The 12,443-nt window shown below is 53.7% G+C and overlaps 1 long non-coding RNA gene across 1 annotated transcript; it reads right to left on the bottom strand.

The window, feature by feature from the left end:
- Nucleotides 1–798: 798 nt before the first annotated feature.
- LOC116578391 lies at nt 799–9,682 on the bottom strand. Its single transcript, XR_004280860.1, has 3 exons — nt 9,620–9,682; nt 1,449–1,473; nt 799–1,200 (listed from the first exon to the last, which is right to left on the bottom strand). It is a non-coding gene; the product is annotated as an uncharacterized LOC116578391 (long non-coding RNA).
- Nucleotides 9,683–12,443: the final 2,761 nt, after the last annotated feature.

Consider the following 12,443-nt stretch of genomic DNA (forward strand, 5'->3'; position numbering starts at 1 on the left):
TCCCTGGGCCACGTGGAAATGGGTCACCAGACAAGAGGACAAGCCACCCCCAAAGCCTCGGGTTCCCCCTCACAGACACTGCCATCCGGGTCATTCAGGTTAAGACCTCGTGGCCACGTCAGAGGGACCCTGCATGGCGGGGGGGGCTGCTTGTTTCTGACAAACCTGTCATGCCTTCGTATGGCAGTCGTCCCCAGCAGATGGGGGAAGGAAGTCAGGGCCCAGAGACAGCAGCGGGACTTGCCCCTTTGTAGCCCTAAAGCTCCCACATCCGGAGAAAATCCTCAATTTCAGACCCACCAGACTGAGGGCCTCATGCTTGGGGTCACACGGCACATGCTCTCCCCCCCCCACCCCAGGAACCAGTTTCCTATGAGGGAAGGACCGGCTGGTGGCATCCAGGCCTGCAAATCCTAATGGCCATAAACATACAAGAGAAACAAGAATGTGACCTTTCTTCAATTCTAAGAGGCCACTGATTTCTAGGAGAAGTCCAGTTAACAGCTTTTCAGGGAGCAAAAGGGGGGCCACATTACATGGGAGAGGCATCATGATGCCAGAATTAAAATGTCTGCAGGGAAGAGAATGGGGATCTTCAGGCTGGGGAGGTGCAGCTGTGGTGAGTACCCCAACACACGGGGCCCTGGTCCATCGACGCAGCACCCTGGGTCCCATCACGATTCTCGCCACCGTGGCAAGGAGGAGCTTCCCCAGCTGAGCCCAGGCGTAGGCCCGTCTGTGTCGGGGACCCATCGGCCCGTTGTTCTTGGAGGCTCTTCCCCAGGGGCTGACAGCTTGGCCAAGAAGGGTGGAGTCGGGGGAGGCTCCCTGCACCCTTCTGGGGACTAACAGCATTAGCTCCAGCCATATAACACCAATGGCCTCGTAATTTATATAGCGGTTTTCATTACTTCCCTTTTCCAAAGGCTTGTTCAATAAATTACCATTTTATGAATTCCAAAGTGCTCTGTGGAGCGCAGAGCTCCACCTGGCTCTGACTCCCGGAAGAGAAAGGACAGAGGGGTCTTCGGAAAGGGGAAGAGGCTCCCCCCAAGATCCCACCCACCAGAGGCTGCACAGCTTGCCTTAGCTGGGGTGGGGGGAATCCCACAGGCTTGGTGGTTGCCAGCCGGGAATCAGAATCGAGACCTGGTTTCTCTCCGCATCCCATCGTTCTGAACTTGGGCCTCATTGCTGCATCTGTAAGCAGGGGAGGATCAGGTCTCCTGTGTGGGTTGCGAGGGAAGGAAGTGGCGTGATGGGATGACCATACCTCGCACACTGTAATTATAACAAACACGATTTTTCTGTCGCTCAGCTCATCAGTCACACCCTACCTCCTTCAGAGACCGCCCCCCCCTGCCCCCGCCAGGACTGTCCTGCTTCAGTCCTCCTCTTTCTCTACTCTTAATCCCCTCCACGCCAATATAAAATAGATCGATGCTTACCGATAGGGAAAATCTCCAGGATACACTGTGAAGTTAAAAAAGCAAGAAGTAAGCCAATTTGCAGAGTATGATTCTAATTCGATACAATGTGTTTTTACAGATATGAATGTATTTAGAGAGAGATGGGTATCTCTGCCTAAGCATAGAAATAATTAGTAGTTTTCACAAACTTAGTTTCTAACCTCTGAGCGATAGGTCTTGCTTGGGAGGGGAGTGTCTATTTTAATTTATTTTGGGGTAATTTTATGTAGTGGCCCTGGGGGTGACTTTTTCCTTGGGGTGTGAATTTTTAATATATTTTTCAAGTTAAAAAAGAAAATTAAAGGTGACCCCTCCTTCAAAGAAGATGAAATCCTTTTCTCTTCCTTGCTCTGGGAAGATGAGGCTGGGGGTTAGATGCTGATGTTCTGGTGCTGTGGACTCTAAAGCAGGAATTTCGAGGGGAAATTTTTCCACTCGAGTGAACCAGGCTCTGAGTCCTGTACCCTCCCTTCCCAGCCCTTCCAGTCTCCGCCCGACGCCCAGACCCGCCCACACCGGAAGCCTAACCCGGTCCTTTGGCATGTGCCTGGCGAGTTTGCATGTCCCAGGACCTATCCGTGCACCTCTCAGCTCTCAGAGGGAAGGAACTGGAGCTGTATCCTTCACCATCGTGTAGATGCACCTGTACCCACCATGGTCTCCATGGCAACAAAGCCGCATCAGGGGGGCGCTGTCCAAAAAACAGCGGTCTGGAAACGGCTGAGAATGAGCATGGTCCAATGAGGGGGACCCCCATCTCCTCTTTCTGAAGAGGAAGCCAAAAGGATGCAGGAGGGCAACCAGGCAACAGACACAGCTGACAGCAAGAGTGGGGCGGCCCAGCCAGCCTCTCCTGGCCCTGGCCTCAGTTTCCCACTACGTAAAGAGACCATGGCAGATGGTCCTTGAGACGTTTCCAGGCCTCACAACTGGTGCCGTAGCTGGAGATGGGTAGACCCAGAGCCTGGCAGAGTTCGGGCTCTGAAGCGCACAGCCTCAGTTGGTGAGTAAGCTGTCACAAAGTGTTGGCATATCCCCATGCCTCGGTTTCCATATCTATATAAAAGAGGGATCTCGGAACTACCTACTTCTGTTGGTTATTGTGAGGAATAAATATCATCCTGCTTGCACAGTATACCCTCACAATATATGTCACCTGTTGTCATTAGAATGCCTGGCACATAGTAAACACTCAATAAGCTGGTTTATTATTCATTCCTCCCTATACTGGTAGGCTCCAGACAGCCCGCACCCTCTCTATGGATGCATTCACAGTTATCTGTGTACCTTACACTCTGCCACGCTTTGTTCGAGGCCCTGGGGATACAGAGATTTAAAAAAAAAAAAACATAATAATTCTTCACTTGTGGGTCTCACGGAGGTGGCAGGCCACGGAAGCCCACAGAGAGGAGAAGCCCACACTGGGGCCTGTGCTGGATGGAAGCAAGAGGGGACCAGAAAGGTTGGGGGCGGGGGGAGTGGAGGCAGTCCTGAGTCACTAACGCCGGAGCTCTGGTTTGAATAAGAAACTGGCCCAGCCAGGGACAGGAAGCCCTTGCAGGCTTCCACATCCACAAATGCACCCAGGAAAGCATGAAAACGAAACTCGAGTTCATAAAGCAGCAGGCGGGGTGCCGGGTTAGAGTAGGGATCTGAGGCAGGCGATGCGGAGAGCACAGGTTGAAGGGATCACACATGCACAGGCAAGCTTCTGAGGTCCTGGAGTTCACCCCAGGGGAGCAGGGGACACCTGGAGAGGGTGAGGGCAGAAGTAAGGAGAGCAGCAGGAGGGCCATGTTTGGGGCAGAGGCCAGAGAGAGTGGGAACGTCAAGGAAGCACCCCCATCCTCTTCCCACTGCATGACCTGTGACTCATGGTGCTGCCGGCAGGCTCTGCAGCCCACAGGGTTAGGGTTAGGGATTGAAGAACTAGCCAAGTCAGGTGCCTGGAGCGATGCCTTTGTGAGTCTCCCCACCCCACGTCTCCCAGGGGCTCTGATGGCCATTCCCAAAGGGGACCCTCCCCCCCGGATAGTCTGAGCAAACACAGCATGGCAGGAGTAAGTGCTGTGTCTCCTAGGAGAAGGCGCGAGAACATCAGCTCTTGAGGGACACTCACTAGGATATAGGCCCTCCCGTCTCTTTGTTCCAGAAGCTCCAGGTGCGGCATGCTACAGTCACACCTCGGACTCCCAGTCAGGAGCCAGGATGTGGAGGGACCTTGGAGAACTGCAGTCCCACCTCTAGGAAGGAGCCGCCCTGGTTTCCCCAGCCTCCCTGCTTCAGAGGCCTGGGGCTCCTGGAACTTCAGGGAATAGGAAAAGGGGGCGGCGAGGGTTTCTGCTGGGAGCCTACAAGCTCATCCTTCCGGAATTCTGCAGATGAATTTTGCAGATGAGGAAATGGGAGGGCCAAGGAGTGACTTAGTCAAGGTTGTATATTGGCAAGCAGCAGCAGTGGGCTCCTGGGGTTCGCCAGCGGGCCCTCTTCCCTACCTTTCCAAGGGACAACATGGTCCCTACCAACACAGAACCCCAGCGCCAGCCCAACCCTAGGGCCGGCTGAAGAGCCAGACCAACTCCTGTTCTTTTTTAAAAATCTTTTTTCTTCCAACCTGGTCTTGAGCTCTGTTTGGTTGAGGAAATCAAGTGAGGGTTCTGAATGGCAGGAGGAAGGGGACGAAACTCAGCGCTGGGAGCAAAGATCAGCCATTTCCAGTTCCCCCACAGGCCCGGGATTTTACCTATATTCAGCTGGGCTCAAAATAGAAAGGGTTTGCAACACAACCCTAGAAAGGGACCTCACTCCACTGGGGATTAGGGAGACAGAGAACACAAGCTTATATACACTGGGTCTGTGAGCATCCCCTTCCCTTTTCTTTATTTATTTATTTATTTATTTTTATTTTATTTATTTATTTGAGAGACAGAGAGAGAACAGGAGCAGAGGGAGTGGGGGAGGGACAGGGATAGGGAAGCATCAGACTCTCCACTAAGCAGAGAGCCGGACATGAGCCACACAGGGCTCAGTCCCAGGACCCTGAGATCATGACCTGAGCCCAAGCCAGACGCTTAACCAGCTGCGCCACCCAGATGCCCCCCAAGCATCCCCTTTTCAACAGCAGCCAGCTTGAGCCCTTCTGAGCTTCCAATGACTCCCCTTGTCCCCACCTGCCGCCCCCGAGTGAAGCAGGAAGGGAAGGAGGGGAGGGGTTGGAAGGGAGCAGAGGGAAGGGGAGAGGGGGGAAGGGGAGAGGGGGGAAGGGGAGGGAAGGGAGGGCTCCTCCCACTGGACTGTGGCACCCAGAGAGACAGCAATTAGATCTTACTCCTTGTTGGGTCCTCAGTATCAATAAATCGCCTTACATCAAATTTCAACAAAAACGTCTCAATAGGAGGAAAAAAACAAGTATCCATTAAGCACCTACTATGAAGATTCACAGATTTTTGCCTCATTTAATCTGCACTCCAATGTGCTCAGAGAACTGTGGTTGTCCCCATCTTGCTGGAGAAGACACCAAAGTTCAGAGAGGTTTACTTCATCTCCCCAGGTTGCACAGCTCTCCAGTGACTGAGTTGGGAGTTACGCCCAGGGCAGCCTGACTGAACTGTGGTTGTCCCTCCTCGCCTTGCCACCCTTCCCCTGATGGGGGGAGCTGCAGGGGAGAGGGCACCTAGCTCTGATAGCCAGGCCTCCTGGAACAGCCCTGGGGCCCTGAATCCTCTCCTGGCACAGCTCTGCAGCGAGAGCACCAGCTTTCATGTCAGCCTGGCTCCCGGTCGGTGCCTCCTTCTGTGTTCCTGAATAGAAATGTTCACATGGGCGCCTGGGTGGCTCAGGTCATGATCTCAGGCCTGGGATGGAGACCCGCATAGGGCTCTCTGCTCAACAGGGAGCCTGCTCCCTCCTCTCTCTCTGCCTGTCTCTTTGCCTACTTGTGATCTCTCTCTCTCTCTCTCTCTCTCTCTCTCTGTGTCAAATAAATAAAATCTTTAAAAAAAGAAAAAAAAGAAATGTTCACAAGGAAGCAAAAATCCCTCAAAGATGACTTTTTCACCAAATCTGGCCTTTGGGCCTTGCTTCTGAAAGGCGCTGTGTCTGGGGTTTCTGCAGCAGGCTGGGCGTCACAGAAGAGATGCAGGCAGGGAAGGTGCAGGTCCTGGGGAGACAGGCACCGCGTGACCCCCAGGTGGCAGCTTCACCCTCCTGCAAACTGAGACCAGGTGCCCAGGGAAAGAGGGGATTAAGAGAAACAAGTAGTGTCCATGCCCAGAGCTTCCCTGGGTCCTCAAATAGCCCTGGGAGGAAGGCGCTCCTGTGCCCACTTTATGGCCACAGACGGGAGAAGGACAGGTCTAAAGCCACACAGTCTAGAAGTAGGGGAATCAGAATTTGAACCCAGGTCTGTCTGGACCCCAGCTTACATTCTTTCTGTGACATCGCGCTGCATGAGTGGAAGCCCTGAGTTAAACATCCCTTGTTGGAGGTGCCAGCAGCCACACGGACCGTGTCCACGGGGAGACCAGTGAGGAGGGGGCGTGTGGCTTCCTGGCAGTCGCCCAGCAGATTGGACCCATGGAAGGGGCCACTTCCTGGATCCCTCCTTCCTGAGAGGAAGTCTGAGTAATGGAGAGCCCGTGTTCCTCTACCCTGTCTCCTCTGGGACTCCGGGGACTCCAGGGAAGGCTCAAAGAGCCCGGGGATCTGCATCTGCAGGACCACCCCAGCCAACTGTCCTAGAATTTGGTAGGTGAAGCAGTTGGGGTGCAGAGAAGAGGAGGGGTTTAGCCAAGCCTCCCAGCCCAGGTTGCTGAGGCAAAGGCACTCCGGCCCTGCCCCACCCCTGCACTGGGTGGGAGCTCCTCTGTCCACAGGCCTTTTGAGAAGCCTGGGTCCTTGGGCTTTGAGGGGAGGACAGGATTATGGTTGCCTTGGGCCAGCTGTATTGATTCCTCAGGGTTTATGTGGGGGTGACAGGCCCCAGCATCTGGGAGGATGGAGCTCTAGGAACATAGTAGGTCTGCTGCCGTGATAAAGGGCTTGCTATGTGCCAGGCATCCCGCTCGTCATCTCCAGCAGCCCTGTGTTAAGTGAGAGATGGGTGTGAGCCTCCCTGACCTGTCGTAGCCTGACCAGGATCAGAGTTGCCATGTCAGGGACCCCGACTCACACCCCAACTCAGCGGGGCTCCCTCCTCCCCCTCCTCAGGCTGGACCAGCCTTGGTGAGGACAAAGCATCCTCTCCTCACAAGCCAGGTGTCTCGGTGCGGGGAGCGGGGAGCAGGCTGGAGACCGAGCTGTCAGCTCCCATCTGCGTGGGTTTGACGCCTGCTTTAAGTTTCCGCTCGCATTCAGGGTGGTGATTGAAGGCACCGGAGGGGAACCGCGCATCTTTGGGATTATGATAGGTACTCGCTAGATAATGAGTCTGTGTCTATTCTAAGCAGGAAGCTGGTGCCAGGTGCCCCCTCCTCCAGTGACCTCAGCTCCATCCACAGTGAGGCCTGCTTTCCACAGGCTGCCCTTCCGAGTCACAGGAAACTTCTGCTCAGGCCAGGGGGCTGTACGCAGCTAGGGGTCAGGGTCGTCCTTCCTGCCTCCCAGGGGAAGCTCTCTCTGGCTGCCCTTGGTTGCCTAGCTCCCTGGAGCTCTCTGTCAGCTGACTCTGAGATGCCCATGTGTTTGTGTCAACTGACAGAAGCAGGAAGTTCTTTCTCAAGTTTGACCTGGAATGATCAGGGCTAAGACACCAGGCTGAAGGTCAAGGGACCCAAGTCTCATTCCCCGACTCCATCCCCACCGTGCTGTGTGCCCACCCCTGGGTCACAGAAGTTTAGCTGGGGTCTGCTGAGGCTCTTTCAATTTCTAGTTGACATCTAAGAGGTCCTGTAGATCACGCTCATTCTGTGGCTCAGCCCTCCGGGAGCCCCTTCTCTTGCTTGCCTTGCCCACTTCGGTCACCATAAAACAATGAAAAGGGAACTAATCCCATCTACTCCAATCTCAGCTCCTGGGGCCAACGTCTCCAGCGGTCCCTGCTTCCAACACTACGGTATGGCTGACAACTATCCCCTCCATCCCTGTAAAGAACTGGGCCTATCCATGTAGGATGGAGCCTCCCCTAGGCTCAGGCTCCCACAATCAAACACAACAGCCCCATTTTCCATATGGGCGGCTCCTCCTCTATTCTCAGAAAGCCCAAGACCACTGTTCATTAGGCTCACATTCCACCTCCTTCCAGACCATGGAGCACCAGGCTGGGCTAGTCCCGCCGAGAGCCACATGCCAACACCTCATGCAGATGTTTGGGTTCACAGAGAGTGGAAACGAGGACACAGAGATGCCCCAGTCCCTGGTAAAGTATGGAAAACCATCCAGATATCAGAAGACTCCCCCAATTCCAGTGTCCATAGGCCCACCATGTGAACAGGGGAAGAGGCCACAGTTCCCCCTCCTGTGAAGCTCCTCACTGCTCCAAACAGAGAAATGGCCACAGCTGCCTTCAACTCCGGGCAGCGTCCACAGTGGGACTCCTCCCTTCAGAATCTCCAGAGGAGTAGAGACAGGGCTGAGATCAGACTGGGGGCCAGGAAGCAGAGTCAGTGGGACTGGACAAAGGTGGCCTAGATGTCTTCCTGTGTTTCTTGCAAAATTTCTACCGGGGGGAGGGGCACCAATTTATTCCAGAAGGAAGCCCGCCACACCTAAGCTGCCTCTCACAGCAAGCCTGCCTGTTAATCGTGAAGATTCTTCCAGATCAATAAAAATAGCCAAGCTTTTTAAAGGGGCTGTATTCATGCTTTCCATGAGATTGAGAAATCATCAATTGCCCATATTACGAACAAGAACACCATTTTAAGGATGAATTTAGAGGCGGGGGAGATGGGGACACTGGGGAAATCACAGGAAGCTGAACACCTGCCAAGAAGCCCTGGCAGGAATGCAGGCCCTTCCCTCAGTTCTTAGAAGGATGAGCTCGGTGAGCTCAATCCTGAAATCTCCCACGGTGGCTCCTGATCCCATGCTAGCAAAGACCGTTTTCTGAAAGCTTTCCCTGAGCTAAGACCCGCACAAGCTGTTGGCAGGCTGGGCGAGTGAAGTAGGGCCTCCAACCCTCAGGACGTTGGGAGCTGGGTCTCCAAAGACTAAGGCACTGGAGGGTATGCAAGTCTATTTACTCCTTGGCAGAAACACAAGTCTCCTTGGCTTTGAAGGAAAAAGGCTTAAAAAGTCTTGGGCAACGAGAAGCAGACATCAAAAGCCTCCTGCCCACTGCCAACCAGATGCGTTAAACGCAAATGAAGCTGAGAGGTACAGATTCAATTTCCCTTGAAATGTACCTGTCAGCCCGAAGGCAAAGATCAGAGAGTGGGGTGGGGTGTGGGGGGCTTCCTGGCATCTACCTTCCTCCCAGGACCCGGTGCCCCAGCTCCCATTCCTCCACAGGGCAACCGAAATCTCCTCCTCCTTGGGTTGACTGTTCATTCTCTCTGTGTTTTCAGGAAAGGAGGAGAAAGCTCATTTGGATACGCATTGGGTTTGAAAGCTGAGCAGTGAGTGTTGAGGGAGCAGAGCCTTACAAGGATCTCAGTTATAGAAAATCAATTGAGAATTCTTTGCCACCTCTGAGCAGAGGACTAAAAAGGACACACCCCTCCCCATCCCAGGGATGCCCAAGTCTGGTGGAGGGACCCAGTCCCTGAACCAGGAGCCCTCCATGTGATGGGAAGGACACAGCCCAACTGGAGAAGAAGGGTTCTCCTTGTCTGATGGGGCAGAGAAAACTCATACTGCCCAGGAGCTGCCAGCCTGACAGAGGAGACATAGCCCTGCCTCAGACGAGCTCCTAGTCTGATGGAGGTGGTAGTTCTGCCAAGATCCCCCAGTCTGAAGGTTGGTCAGCTTTCCCAACATCTGATAAACAATCAGAGATTTTCTAGCCCTGCAGAGTCCCTTGGGTGACCCTTTACCAGATTTGCCATAAGCAAGGACAGCTGCTGGACATCTGGGCACCAGATGCTCTCCTCATCTTCTTCCTGCCCATGCCCAGGTTTCCAGGACCTCCCTGCAGCTCGACTCTTGGAGACCGAGCAGAGCCCAGACTGGGCTGTTTTGACCATTCTCACCGATAACCCCCCTTCCACACTCACCACCTAACGTTCTGGGAAGCCCGGGCTCCTGAGGCAGAAGCAAGGCACCCCCTCCGCCCAGCAGAGGTACCTGAAAATCAACAACAGAATCTCTGAATAGTAAATGGGTGCTGACTGTGTGCCTGGTGTATGTAGTGTGCTGGGGATGAAACAGCCAGTAAGGCAGAGTCCTGGCCCTGGGGGACACCCTGTCCCACAGGCAAAGTCATCATACAATCCGAGGCCGGCTGGATGGAGTGTATCTGTAGGAGTTCTGTGGAAACACAGAGGAGGAAATAATTAATTCTGCCTGGCATCGGGGTGGAGGAGGGCTTCCAAGAGGAGGAGACATTTGGCTCAGGCCTTAAAACATGAGCAGGAATTTGCCAGATGGAGGAGAAATGAGCATTCCAACAAAGAGTGAAGGTAAAGGCTCCAGGGAGGGACATAGCTTAGGGGACTCAGGGATTTAAAAAAAAAAAAAAATGGGGTGAGGGGGTCAGCCTGGTTGTCCAGCAGTGGTTCTCCAACTACAGCCTACATCACTTGGAGGGCTAAGCAGAACTCAAATTACCAGGCCCCATTCCCAGATTTGTAACTCAGTGGGTCTGGGGTGGGGTCAAGGTGATGCCGATGATACCCATCCCAGGCCTGTGACTTCGAGACAGTTATAAAGGACTGTGACAGATTGGGTTATTATTCCCAATTCTTCAGTTCCTCCTTGTAACAGAAAGACATATCTGCTCCTTCTGCCATGTGATTTGCCTCCTCCTGTTAAAGGAGGTGGAGTATATTCCCTGCCCCCAGTGGGCTTGACTATATGATTTGCATGGCTTGACCAATAAAGTCTCAGTGGGCTTGATGTGAGCAGAGACTTTAAACTTGCTTATGTGGTTCAGCATGGCATCTTGCGCTTCTGGGATCTGCATGGAAGAGCGTGCTTTGGGCATCTGCTGATCCCAGGATGGGAGCTATGTTTTGCATACCTGAACCCACCCTACAGCTTGATGCAAAACTGCCCCAGCCCACCTGTAGACCCAGGACTGAGATGAGTAAGGGCTTGTGATTATAAGTCCCTGGGATTGGTGTGGGGGGGGGGGGTTGTTATACAGCATTATCACAGCAGAAACCTGACTGATACAAGGGCTTTGAATGACATGCTAACACATTTAGGATCCAGGCAGGTAGGAGAATAAAAGCTGAGTGGAGAGAAGATCGAATTTGGCAAAACTGGAGGCAGGGAAGCGAGAGAGGAGACACAGGACTATAATGGCCACATTTTTGGATGGCAGAGAAAAGACGGAGTAGTCCATAGAGAATATGGCGACCTTCTGTTCCCTGATGCCCCAGGAAGACCACTGTACCATGAAAGACAGTAAACACATAGAACTGCCCCTCCACAGGTCCCCACCACCCCCCATAAACAGGGTCCTAGTCAGGACACCCACCTGGGCAGGCTGGGACCTGTCCAGAACAGCCTCCAAGAGCTACAGGGGACTTGCCTGGCTGAGGGACTGAAGCCGCAGCCGTTGCTGTTGTTTTTCTCCAATCTACTGGGTTCTAAGTCAGCTGTAGACCAGCTTCGCCCACAACCGCCAGTCTTTTAATTGTGTGGTGCTGGGGTGTTTTTCCCCCTAGCAAATACATCAAAATTGTCACACCGTAAATAAACAGCCTTCTTCCCTCACTCAACGCCCACCATCTACCACCGCTCCGCCCTACACGTGCACAGCTGGAACAGCTGGAAGGGAGAGAGGGCTGCCGGGGGGTGGGTAGCCCGAGGAGAGCCAGGGAGCTCCCCTGGAGGGAAAGGAGGCAGACAAGCCAGACAGCTGCCTTCAGAGCCAAAAGGACCTCAGGATTAGATTCTTCTGCAAGCCTCCACCAACTGGAGACCCCATGGAGCCCTGGAGAGGCCTAGCAGCAGACTGGTCCACTGGGGAGCAGAGCTAGCCCCGCTGAGCCTCAGCCTCCTTATCAGGCAAATGACAATAAACCAGAGCTACAACAAGGCCCTGTACACAGGAAAGTATTTGACTATCTCTCAGTGAGCTGTTGCAGTTCCAGTGTAGAGTCTCAGGGATCTGCTCATGGCTCCATCACTGTGTGATCACTGTGTGATCTTCAGCAAGTTATTTAACCTCTCTGTGCCTCGGTTTCCTTGTCTCTAAAACAGGACTAAAAAGAGCCCCCAGTGCATAGGACCGCGTGAGACATAAATGCAGAACCTGGAGAGGGCCAGTCCGTGCTACGGGGCTGATAAATGCAGGCTCTTACTGACCTATCCCGGAGGAAGCCAGAGAGACACAGCCCCCCTCAGGCTCCTCAGCCTCTTGTTGCCTGTATTCTATGAAGGGGAAGGCGCAGAGACAATTTGAGGTCCAGGATACCACGGCAAGAATTCTTTCAAGCTGAGTTCTCACTCTTGAAAAATCAGACGGTGGAATGTGTGCCCTCCACACATGCGCCTGCACGTATGCACACGCATGCACAGCAGGGAAAGTAGAGACGCAGGGCCAGTGCCTGGGGTTGGGAGGGATAAGTTAGGGAAGGGAGACCCTGTCAGCACATTCCCTCGGGAATGCGAAGACCCTCCTGCCGGAACGGGTAGATGTCCCACCCCTCCGGTGGGTCAAGGCACCAATAGAAAGAAAGGAGAAGATCCAATCAGTCCAAAAATATTCATGAGCCATGAGCCACCCCTCCTGTTTGAAGTGCAAGGAATAGGGCTCTGGGGGAAACCCGCATGTCCTTCCTTCCCTGGAAAGTCCCTCCTGTATGGCGTGATGGGTAAATCCTGGGCTCCGGCATCAGGTGCCATCTCTTTGGACCCTGTCTTGTCAGT

This window comes from Mustela erminea, chromosome 18 (genome assembly GCF_009829155.1).
Source record: "Mustela erminea isolate mMusErm1 chromosome 18, mMusErm1.Pri, whole genome shotgun sequence".
Taxonomy (NCBI): Eukaryota; Metazoa; Chordata; class Mammalia; order Carnivora; family Mustelidae; genus Mustela; species Mustela erminea.